Source organism: Rhineura floridana, chromosome 2 (genome assembly GCF_030035675.1).
Source record: "Rhineura floridana isolate rRhiFlo1 chromosome 2, rRhiFlo1.hap2, whole genome shotgun sequence".
Lineage (NCBI taxonomy): Eukaryota > Metazoa > Chordata > Lepidosauria > Squamata > Rhineuridae > Rhineura > Rhineura floridana.
This window is the reverse complement of record NC_084481.1, coordinates 178,101,955-178,111,900: the sequence shown is the minus strand read 5'-3', so window position 1 is coordinate 178,111,900 and position 9,946 is coordinate 178,101,955. Positions and strand designations below refer to the sequence as shown.

The window sequence follows — 9,946 nt, the reverse complement described above, 5'->3', positions numbered from 1 at the left end:
ACAATTGAGGAAAACAGAAAAGACATTTGCAGGTCTTCTGTAATCCAGGTTAACTGTTAATGGCTTAGAGAAGACCATTGTAAGGGGATACAGAGAAATTTGTATTTCGACTGGTGTCCGAAAACAATACACAGGAACATAGGAAGCTGCCTTATACTGAATCAGATCCTTGATCCATCTAGCTCAGTATTATCTACACTGACTGGCAGTGGCTCTCCAGGCAGGGTTTCAGGCAGAAGTCACTCCCAGTCCCACCTGGAGATGCTGGGGATTGAACCTGGGACCTTTTGCATACAAAGTATGTGCTCTACCACTGAGCCCTTCTTCTAAGTCCTATTTGTGAGCACTTTCTGAGCACTTTCTGACTTGTGTGCAATTGCTTTTTAAATCAATCTAGATTCAATTAGGTATGCAAATTCAGCACAGTCAATGCAGACAGTGATGTGCTCATTCCTCTTTATGTATCATGATGCTCATCTGGCCCCACTGAAATGGCTAGATGCATTTTTTGGTGGGGACCAAAAGACATCTCCCAATATGAATGGAGCCAAATAAGGACTGTGATGCATAATTATTGACAAGCACAACACTATCTGAGGGTGTTACAAGTTGTGCATAACAAACTGAATACAACTAAAGTTGTATTAGTGTATGTATCTCCTGAAGGTATTTATACTGTTCAGGAAATTCACAAGGCAGCCATTGCCTCTCGCCTACTCTCAACACCTGTGGGGAAGTAGTGATCTATATATAACTGTTCTGTGTCTTCTTCGTGGCTTTTCTAAATAAATAAGATGATGAAGAAAGATTTATGGGTGAGAAACAAATGAAATCACATAAAAACTGTGTGAACGATTAGCAGCAAGAACATAGCCCTCAACCTGGTGAAAAGCTACAGTTTCTGTTATTACTACTGGAGAAAGTTGAAGAATATTTGCATAACTGCTATCCACCCATCCATTTCAAAGAAAATATACTGTGAAGTCCTATTAGCAAGTGTCAGTGAAAATATAGCTATGGTTATAGGATGTGAATGGCTTATCAGATAAACATGAAATGTTTTTGTTGCTCAAAGGCAAGCAAAATCATTCACAAATATACAAAGATATATAAGAACATCCTTGCAAACAGGCCATGGTGATGTGGACCTATCTGTTTCTTTCCCTCTTTTAAAATTAATGTATTTTTGCCCTTCATAATTTCCTTTGGACTTGCATAGTCATTGTTTATTTTATCATCATATAATTATTATTTATTTCTTTTCAACCCAACATTTATCATTTGCAGGGAAGACTACTGTCATGCAAATTCCTTTTTGTAAAGAAGATGTCATATTAATTATCATCACAACGATAATCACAAATTTTGTATTCCCAACACATTTTCATCAACAAAAGTTCCTTTCATTTTCCCTGTCTCAAACTCAGCTGTAACAAAGTTACCAACTTCAGTACTTCAGTGGATGTTTCTGCTTTTGCACTTTCTTTCAGAATAATCATAATCATATTTCCCATAGAGGTTTTATTCTCTGTGTTTGTGGTGTTTATTTTAAATTATGTGAAAAATTCATTTGCCTCCAGCCTTTTATGGGGTTGAACTGCTCCCTGAGGCAAGGCAAGAGATCTTCAGCTCCTGAGGTGAATTTTTATCTCTCTCGATGAGCCCACCTATTCAGCCCAGCTAGGGAGAACCAATCAGGATGGGCCTGCCTCCTTGAGCCATCTGAGGGGAACCTGATAGAACCATTGATGTGCTTCAAATAAGAGGGAGGTCTAGAGAAATATCAATTCTCCACTTTTCTTGTTGAAGTTTACTGATAATTATCCTAAAGTTATCTAATTTCTAACTATATTAACATACAGTTATATTATCTTCTAAAAGAAATAACATATATCCACCCTCCCCTTATCTGACTTGTATTTCAGATTGTAAGCTTCTTGAGGGCAGGGGCCTGCCTTTTTTTGTAAAACTCTGTAAGATTACCAACAGTGATGATATGGTACAAATAACAGACCTAATAATTATTAAATCCTCAAGGAAAGAACTATGACAATTCTAAAAAGAGATTTAAAAGTCACATATGACAACACATTCCTGCTGTGTAAGTTGCATGATGTGGTGTTAGGTTTGTCACAAGAGTTATTGCACGTAAAACACACTTCAGGTAATATCTCATCACTTTTTTAATGCTAACAACTTCAAAGGGAATGAAGTGAAAACATAAAGAGTTTCTTTTCATTTGATGAGGGTGGGAAAGTTTGTGTTTTTGTGACCAACGTAACATGCCAAACCAACATAGGTTTTATTGTGCTAAGCTTATCTGGTTTTGTTCCTAACATAAAAAAGCATCATAAACCTATTTTCATAAATCTGTTTTCTTGAAGAGGTCTTTAACTGAAGATTTTTTTGGGGGGGGAGAGCTATACTGAGTCATTTTGCATGCCATGCTTCTGGTAGTTTTACTCATGTGTGAAATACCATTGTGTAAAACTACTGCCAGATAATAAAACTTTGGGAAATTATCTTTAAAATCAAATAGAACATGTTTACTATACATGAAAATGAACAATCAGTCTGTAGGTTGATATTTTCATGGAATTACCCATAGGATTTTTCTCCCTATGGTTGAAGTCCCGCTTGTTTTAGGGCCTCCTTGGGAACTTAATTTCTTTGAAATTTTCCTGATATCATGATTTAGGGCACAATGCAACTTGTATTTACACCAGGCTGAGGGGAGCTGGATATGGCAAAAACCCAGCTGAGCCACCAGGGTCCTGGCTCTGCTGGGCTCTACCAGGCTCCACTGGTAGAAGTCCCTCTGCTGCAGCAGACCTGGGACCCTGTCAGTTCAGCCAGGTGTCCACCGGGGAAGCCCAGCCCAGTGGAGGGGGTAGTGGCAGAAGTTGGTGTAGGGACTGAAAAAGGGGTTTTCCGGGGCGTGTCAGAGAAGGAGCCAAGGGGGGGGACTTACACAACATCCAACTCCTGTTTGGAGTGCTCCTGCAGGACCCGATCCAGGCCAGAGTTACGCCAAGAAAAAGGTTAGTCTAAGAAAATAATTCTAATGGAAGTCAATGAAGAGCACTTACTCACCAGTAGGAGTATTTGTGACAGCTGCCTTTTTCATCTTTGCTCATGCACACAGCTCCTCGCGGAGCTGATATTCTGCCAGTCTGGTGGCTCCCAAATGGGAAATGGATGCTGCAGAGCTTCCCACTGGCTCCTCCTCCCCTTCTGCTGGCTTCCCATGAGTTGGATTGCTCTGTTAATTCTGTAATGCTGTATAATGAATTTTGTTATTATGGGGAGACAGTGCTGAACATTTACTGTGCTATAATTCTTTGGAAGTGCATTGTAAATGGTTTGTAAAAGGTGGTAGGAAATTACACAAATGGAATTTGTTGTCATTAATTGAGAGTTTCTGGACTCAAAATAAGGAAAACTGTAGTATATGCAGCTAACCATTAATAGGACCAGCTGGGACTGTGTGAGTGAGATTGTTGAGTCCTCATTATCTTTTCAAGTCCCAATTAGGACTAACCAAACAAGTTTATGTTTTTAGTTCTTCACCTTCTATTTTCGGCTGATAATTGTTGAACATTCTGTTCTGGCAAAGAAATGTCCAAAAAAACATTTTCTTTAAAGGGGTGTCTGTGTGTGTACGTTTTGCTAGTTTTCATGTATGAAGGTCAGCCCTGGTGTCTATTAAATCAAAACAGCAAGCACAAGACACAGGGTGAGGTTCTTCATCTTTTATTAAGCAAAGTTTTCATCTATAGCCTAAAAGAAAAAGCCTTGACCTTTAAGGCAATGCTGATTGACATCACATGTGAGCAATAGCTGCAGGTTGCTTACTGCAAACCCTATAGGGACGCTGCCTAGGTCTCTGTGCCAGAAAAAGACAACGATGAAGGGGTAATAGGTATCATTATACACTCACCTATCTTCATGAAAGTTATTTCTGCATGGTTCTGGCTCACACGGCTACAGTGTGTGTGTGCAAATATGAACATATGAGTCTTTGGCAATCACATTGGAATTTCTGGTATTCATTAAGGGTTATATTATTCTGCTGCTTGTGTTCCCCAGTTACTGGTATTCAGAGGCACACTGTTTCTAATATTGAATAAGATTCTACCTTCCCTGTGAATTAGTCAGACAGAGGCTTTAAGCTTTAAAATAAGAAATAACTACTTTATTCCGGAAGTACATACTTGCTAGGAAAGAGTCCTATATCTAGCTAACTAGCTAAGTTGGAGCAACGAGCACTGAGCCCAGTACTCGCCCTCATGCTGGTGAAGAGGGAGAGACAAAGGAAAGATGTCTGCTCCCCTCTCGAGAGAAAGAAGACTGGGAAGGAGGGAAGGAACTGGGATCAACATCCTTTGCATATCAGTCTAGCAGGAAGGGAGAGACAGCAGGAGATCAAAGGGATAGGTATAGCCTAGCAACCAAGATGTCTCTTCTCTAGCTACCCTTTTTAACCCCATGCAGCCTCAACCCACAAGCTGGAGTTGAACCTCATACATTCCAACACCCTTCCACAATCCTTAGCATGGTCGACTCCTGATCCTGCCACAGATTGCAGAAACAGAGCTCCCAGTCCCTGCCCCTACAGACCATGTGGACCCACAGCACCCGCCCGCTCCACCTACTTCTCCCTTTTTGTGAATGCCCTGCATACTGCACGTGCAGCTGCCTTCAACCAAGGTGGTGGTAACAGAGGCTTCCTTAAGGGGCTGATGCCCCTACCGCCATCTTGATGGCAGGCATGTGTGCGCATGCAGGGTAGCACGCATGTGTGCCATCAAGGACAATGGTGGTGGTGGGTTTAGCCCTTAGAGAAGCTTCCACCACCATCTTGGTAGATGGCAGCAACCTGCATGCCCAGTGCACAGGGCATTCACAGAAAGAGAGAAGAGGTAGGTGGAACAGTCCCGTATTATCTGTAGGGGAGGCTGGGAGCAGTGGGCTCAGGGCAGGCTGGCACCCAAAGGCCCAGTCATGCCTGGCACCAGCCCTGGGTCCATGAACCACAGTTTTGGAACCCCTGAACTTTGCAAAAACACTCAAGTAGAGTGCAGAGCTGATGTGTGGTGTGGCTTGGAGAGGTGGTATGACTTGGACAGAATCCTGAGGGACAGATAGAGAGGACTGCCATAGATTAATCAAGGGAGGCAAGCAAAAGGATGAACCAGCTTTCAGGTTAGGGTTGAGCACTGAAGAAAGATGGCTGCCCGAAGCAGAGCAGATGGGCACTGCAAAACAGTAGTGCAGCTAGGTAATTTTAGACTTAATGGCCTTGTGAGCCTCCCCCCCCTTTAAAGGATCATACATATTACTTTAGTTAGGCCCCATCTGGGCTATGTATTTAAAGCAGTATTATATAACTTTAAGCAGCCGTGGATTCTCCCTAAGAATCCTGTGAACTGTAGTTTGTAAAGGATGCTGTGAGTTGTTAGGAGACATGAATTCGTCTCACAGAGCTACAGTTCCCAGAGTTCCCTGGGAAGAGGGATTTCTTGTTAAGCCACTCTGGGAACTGTAGCTTTGTGAGGGGAATAGAGGTCTCCAGGACCCTTAACAAACTACAGTTCCCAAGATTATTTGGGGGAAGCCATGACTATTTAAAGTGGTATGATACTGCTTTAAATGTATAGTCCAGATACAGTCTTACTTCAAATGTAGTTCACCACCCCTCTTGTGTTTGGGGGCCCTCCTGATCAGTTAGCCCCTGGACTCTGGACCCAAAGTCCTGCCCTGGCTGCACCACTGCTACAAAGGGCTTCCTACACTGATCATCAATTAGGTGGGAGAATGGGAAAAAAAATCCCAGTCAAGGTTGCCTCTTGGAGAAATGGAATCCTAAAAGTTGATGGATTACATGAGTGATATCAGGATTCACAAACGCATTGTAGGATTTTCTTTATGTTAGGTATACAGAGAGAAAAAAGAGTTAATTATATATGGGTAATTCAAGGACATTAAACTAGTGCTGCTGTATCAATTTATGTAAAGTGTTCAAGTGTTAAAAAACAACAATTTGTTTGTGGAGATATTTATATCAGTGATAACCAAGCAAATGCAAGTATAATGGTTTTCTTTCTAGCTGACTGTTCATTTTGAAAAATGTCATGCAACTATCGACATCAGTTAAAAACAAAATAAAAAATGGACTTTTTGTTGAAATCACATTTGTGAAATGTTTAAACCAGTTTTTGTTAAACCATACATTTATTACTTCATTGTTTACTTCTAATTCAAGATAATTCTGTCAACAGACATATATAATCCCCTGTGTGAAGTAGAAAGATCTTCACTTGTCTTAATCATTAATCACCTAAGGAGAAAAACAATAGACTGCAGTGAGTTGATAAGGGCCATAGCTACATATGTCATAATGAAGAACAGCTGGAGCAATATACTGTAAGTATCCTCATGGGTCTTTCCCCCTCTTATAGAAATCTGTTCAATGAGATAAAAAGTTGGGTTTTTTTTACAAGCTGATGGTTCTCGCCTAAAAACTAAAAGATGTTGTAATTAAAAGAGGGTGTAATACATTGCAACCTTTACTGGTCTATTAAGGCATTTTTCTTCTTGGTTTTTCGGCTGCTCCTTACACTATGGCACATGCATTTTTCTATTTTACACTCTGTGAACTTTAGGGGAACTATCTATGGAGCTGACCTGTTGAATTTAAATTAACAATATGATCTTGAAGATGTACAGGCAGTGTGCCATACAACAGTCCTCTTCAAAGCCTTTCAGCTGTGATGCGATGAAATGTGTTGCAGAAAGTACAAAGTTACTCTACTAAACACTGACAGCATCACTAATTTTCTGTTATTGCCATCTAACAGATCATCACTCCATTAACTTGTCCAGAATCTACAAGGCTCTGCTCAGCTCATGATTTACCTGCTTATGCCCATGAACTGCCTTGGGCTGCCACAGATATGCTCCCTAATTCTGTCCTATGGGAGAATTAGGGTGGCTAACTGCACATTGCTAAGAAAAAAGGGAAACATCATCAAAACAGAGAATAAATGAGGGTACAAATTTGCACAAAATTTGTAAAAAATATGCATATGCTAATTTGTACATGTACGGCAATATTCAATTTTAGTTCTACTCAGGAGTAGATCCATTGAAGTTAATAGACATGACTAATTTAGATTCATTCATTCCAGTGGATCTACTCTGAGTAGGACTGCATTCAGACATGGAGTTTATTGCATTAGTTTAACTTATTATAATGGTAGCACTTCTGTCCCAATTTCTAACATTCCTTTCATAATGTAGTACCTCTTGTGTTAAGGAACTCTGACTTTTTGACCGATACAGTGTTTATCATAGAAATGAGTGCTAAACCTCCACTATATTCCACTAGATTTCTGAAACTGGCTTTTATCTCGTCTGAACAATTAAATAAAATGCAGAAATTATAAGGTAAGGAATCATCAGGAAACAGAATAAAGTGCAGTCTGAATGCAGCCTAGGAATTAATTGAATACAACCTTTAGATGCAACTTTATATTACCATATTAGAAATACAGTGCATCTCACCATGTGGCTGGGTGGCATATGTGGCTGCGCATTCCATTGTCCAGGTGCTAGCTATTGCTCGGCCACTTTATAGGCCCTCCTATGTTTCTTTATCCTTAAATTAGACTTGGACTGGACAGCCTTTCAAACAGTGGAGATCTTCAAACAAAGGGCTGTCATCTGGCAGCTCTTTACAGAGGAGGGCTCTTTATTTGGAGTAGGGCACATAGACACATGAAGGTGAATGCTTTTAAAATCAAACGTTGATCATCCTAGGCACAGGTCACAGATGAATGTTCAGAACAGGGCCTCAAAAGCATTAAATAAAAAACCCAAGCAAAAATGTGAAAGTTCACCACAAATGTTGTGAGGAAATAGACATGCTTCACTCATCGCTATTCATGCCACAGGAGATACATGAAAGATATGGGGCTTGCACTCTGCACTTACCTCGTCAACAGAGGTGTCACTTCTGCTTGATCCACTTTAAGCACCAACTTGCCCAGCTCAAGCCACTGGACTCTCTGGGTCTAGATTTGGGTATGCCATCCACAGTCCCAGCCTGGCCTAGCCACAAAACCCCCTTTCATGTGGTAGTCACAATAGCAATGGATGCACAAACTGGGAGGAGAAATCTGCTTTCTGTAGGCCATTGTGTGCTTTGGGCATTTCAAAATGTTATATCCTCACAATAGAGTTCCTCACTCAAGGGAAAATGTTTAGATCCTCTGCTGCAAATGAGTAACAGCTGCACATTTATTTAGCAATGTGTGGAAAGGCGATTGATTTGATAGCATATGCTTCATCATTATCTGCATCAAATTACCCAAATTATGTCAATCTTGCTGAAATTAAAAGAACTGCTTGTGTTCCATTTGCTCCCGAACCAAGCAACTATTTGATTCCATTTTTTTTCACTGACAAGTTTTGGGCAGTTGCAGAAATTGGGAAACACATTTTAATGTGCACTCCAATTTCTGAGTGGTAATAGATCCCACAGGGCTCAGAGTATACCTTGGGTTTGGTTTCCTTGGAAAAGTGGTCACTGGAAGCTTTTCATATCTTTGTGTTATATGGTTTATTTGCACATATATACAGGCTGAGCATAAGATAGAACAACTGCAACAGATCTTATTCCCCCATTAGGTTTTTGGGGGGCACCAAAGCCATCACTTTCAATTCAGCACAGAGAGCAAGTCAAGCCCCTGTAGTTACATCAACACCATACATTTAAAGCAGAGAGCTTTGCCAACAGAATCCTGGGAACTGAGCTTTATTTATTTAATCTATTTATTTATTAGATTTATATCCCACCCTTTCTCCCAGAAGGCGTGAACTTTACACTTCACATTTCCCAGTACCTTTAACAAATTAAGGATTATTTGGGGAAAGCCATGTGTTTTAAATGTGATTTAAATGTATGGCATTAGTGTGATCTTTTTAGGACATTTCAAGTCTGCTAGTTCTTTGTTCTCCTTTACAGACACACAGACATTTATGACATCACCTCCAGCTAGGGGAGGGAGGAAGTTCTGCCCCTTTTAGCCCACCTTCCAGAATTTTCAGTTAGCAGTTTTGATGGAAGACTTTGGCCCAAGTTTAAGGTAGCAAAGCAGATACTTAAAGGCTTGGTTAGAGCCATCAACTTAAGATTGTTTTGACTATTTTAGCAGGCTCTTTTTCTTTGCAGAACTACCATCTTAGAGATATAAAATCACATTTGGAGGGGACCCGGAATATGGCATCTACATTAACCCCACAAACATACAACCATAGTTTTCTTAAGTACTCCCAGTTCCCCAAGTGGTGAGAAGCCCAGGTGAAAAGCTGCACACTTGTGAAATTCATGTTACAGAGCATAGTTGGGAGATTTGTAAAATCTGTTTTATTTACAAATATAGAAGGAAAGCAACTAGATTTCTGCAGCACAATGTTCCAGTCCAGGCTGCTTCCTGCCCAGATAAACTCTCTCTCTCAAACCTCTTCTCTGATTCTGCCTTTCTCTGATTCTCTCCAAATTCAGATTTGTAACTACGCTAATTGAAGGGTGCCATCTTCCAGAAGCAGCTGAGAGACATGTCCAGTCATCCAAGAACACTAAAGTTATTTCTTAACATCTCTGTCTATCCAAAAGCTCATTCATAGTCACAGCTAAAAATGCTATCCCCCTTTCAAACTGAGGTCTGGCTTCATGGGCCAAATGAGCATGCTATGTTAAATGTGTTACTGTATACAATAAGACTGACTGCAAGGCTTTTTGTTGAAAAAAAGCGACCACAAGGGAACTAATCAGGACCAGAAGTTAACCCTTTTCTTCCTGCCATGGTCCTACATAGGGATGGGAAAGAAATTTGACTGAGTTCAAATTTGCACTTTCCAAGACGAGAACCGAAACACAGCC

At 40.6% G+C, this 9,946-nt stretch overlaps 1 long non-coding RNA gene across 3 annotated transcripts; it reads left to right on the top strand.

The window, feature by feature from the left end:
• The first annotated feature begins 2,935 nt into the window (after positions 1 to 2,935).
• LOC133378377 (uncharacterized) lies at positions 2,936 to 9,735 on the top strand. 3 transcript variants are annotated; one of them, XR_009760988.1, is made up of 4 exons: positions 2,936 to 3,041; positions 6,282 to 6,426; positions 7,391 to 7,449; positions 9,569 to 9,735. It is a non-coding gene; the product is annotated as an uncharacterized LOC133378377 (long non-coding RNA). The 3 variants fall into 3 exon arrangements; XR_009760987.1 differs by lacking the exon at positions 7,391 to 7,449; XR_009760989.1 differs by lacking the exons at positions 2,936 to 3,041; positions 7,391 to 7,449 and adding an exon at positions 3,874 to 3,922.
• Positions 9,736 to 9,946: the final 211 nt, after the last annotated feature.